Consider the following 2,496-nt stretch of genomic DNA (forward strand, 5'->3'; position numbering starts at 1 on the left):
GACACTTAACAACAACAACAGCAGACATTGTTAAAAAAGAAATGGAACACATAGATATTAACATGTTAGGTGTTGTTGTTGATTACCGTCAAGTCGAGCATGACTCATAGCAACTCTGTGAACAAAAGATCTGAATCCTTTGTATAACTATAGTCATTTCTCAAAGTTTCCAGAGGCATGTTGTTTAGGAAATGGATGCCACTCCTGCTTCCAATATTAGGTATTAGAGAAATGAAATGGATTGGAATTGGACATTAAAAAAAAATTTTTATTTAGGAAAAACAAAATCACTCATATATCACAAACTCACTCAAACCTTTATTTCTACAGGTTTACATTTTAAAATTCAGTTTTGTTCATATGGACCAGCTATCATCATTCCCAAGAGGTGACCTGACTGTAGCATCTTGGGGTACTGTGGTGAATCTCCAAGGAAGCAGCAACCAGTGGTGCTGAGCCAATACTGTGTCTCGCCCACTCCCTCTCAGGATCCATTCCCACTGCCCAGTGACCCCATCAACAGGGCCAGGAGGCATTTGACCATGGTCAGCAGAACACCAGGGTAATGTGTCTTACTTGTGTGATGTCCCTGGAGTCTGGCTTCTCTGTGAAAACTGGGCAACAACAGCCCACCTACTTGACCCTAGACAGGTTCTCGGGCTAGCAAGTTGCTTGTCCAGCTCAGGTGCCAAATGCCCAGGTAGCACTCTCCTCTCACCTCTCCAGTGAGGTGCTCCTTTGTAAGCCCAAGTGCTAAGGTCTCCATAGGGAGAGTGGACAAAATGCTCCCCATTTATGCTTTCTGTTCTTTACAAAACACAGCCTTAAAGAAATGCTTCCATTCTCCTGCAGGCTCTGCAGTTCTTTATCTAATTCTACGACAGTTCTGCAAAGAATGTAAAAAAAGACCTCTCCTATTAATTAGATCTATTTGTCACACAGAAAATCTCCCTGATCCTACTCAATAGTCATCAATAGCCGTGTGTGTAGATTTGGTTCTTACTGTCAATAGCCACTCACCATAATAACATGTGTGTTTTCTGCATTAGAGCAGAGTTTGTCTCAAGGTGAGTATTGAAAAAGAAATCTTTGCTTCTTGGATGTCATTACCTTTGCTGCAGGTACTGGGGCTGCAGAAACTTCCAGAAGGGGTGATATCACCTTGTCCCTGGGATTCAGGGAGCGTGCTGCAGGGGCAGGTCCAAGTCAGAGGCGTCCCTGGGACTAGTATCGCTCTGCACCAAATTCAATGCCTTATCTCTTTGCCCACCTCTTCACCTGCCTGTCACAGTGCAGATGGACGAGCCACAGTCCTACAGTTGGTCAGAGAGGATGGTCGCTATCTTGGCCAAGGGAAAAGGAGAAGGGCTATGGGGCACTTGGAGGGTGGGGCTGGAAGAGGGAGGCTGGAGAGGAAAACTATGGTCACTCTGTGAGTTATTGCACTGGGTGACATCCAAGCTTAAAGATCTATTGACCTTTGCATAAGAATGTTTTATGTAAATTTATAACAACAACAAATAAATGAAGTCATTTCCATCATCACTTCCAAATCATGGTAATACAAAATGTGTTAGAATAGAACTGTGCACCTTACCTAAATTATTAATGTCTTGTCACTAGGCTTTTTTTTTAATGTTCTTCTATGTAGGTTTATGGAGTAACAATCAAGAAATCAAAAGTTTTGTGTTGGGTAGATTGGCTGTCAAGGACCTTTTCAAAGTGCCAAAACACAAGTGTGCCAGTTTAAAAACCCAGCTGCACCTAACCAAAGACTAGGTATTATAAATCATTTCATATGCTGGTGAATGTTGGACAACAAAAAGGAAGACTGATAAGGAATTGATGGTCTTGAATTGTGGTGTTTTCAAGAACTCTGAAAATGCCATAGACGGCCAATGTTGCTGTCTGTTCTCCGGCAACTTAACAGCGACACCCTGATGGGTGTAAGCACGACCGAGATACACCACTTATCCAGAGCTTAGGCAATCTGTCCTGGCCAGAGGCCCTCCGTTCCTCCTCAAAATTCATCAACAGACCAATACACAAACAAATCTGTCTGAGAAGTACAGCCAGGGTATGCCTTAGAGCAAGAATGATCAAACCTTGTCTCATACACTTCAGGCATGCTGTCAGGAGAAGTCAGTCTTTCAACAAGCAAGTCATAGAAAGTGGATAGTCAGCAAAGGGTAGGAGCACTGTCCATGACATGGATTGGCCCATCGACTAAACACACGGTTTGAGCACAATGGGGCCGGACTGAGGGACATTTCAGTAAGCTCCGACATATACAGTGTTGGTTGGGTGGCTTTGCTTTGTTTTCGTTTTCTAATAGTGCAAACAGTCATTGCAAAGACAGAAGAGGAAGAAAAGACCAAAATGGATGTCAGAAGATGCTCTGAAAATTGCACTGGAGCGCAGAGAAGCCAAAGCACAGGGAAGAATTCAAGATACTAAAGAGTTGAATAGAAGATTTCAAAAGGCAGCACGGGATGA

Source organism: Elephantulus edwardii, unplaced genomic scaffold (genome assembly GCF_000299155.1).
Source record: "Elephantulus edwardii isolate Elephantulus edwardi_28Jun2011 unplaced genomic scaffold, EleEdw1.0 scaffold00317, whole genome shotgun sequence".
Lineage (NCBI taxonomy): Eukaryota > Metazoa > Chordata > Mammalia > Macroscelidea > Macroscelididae > Elephantulus > Elephantulus edwardii.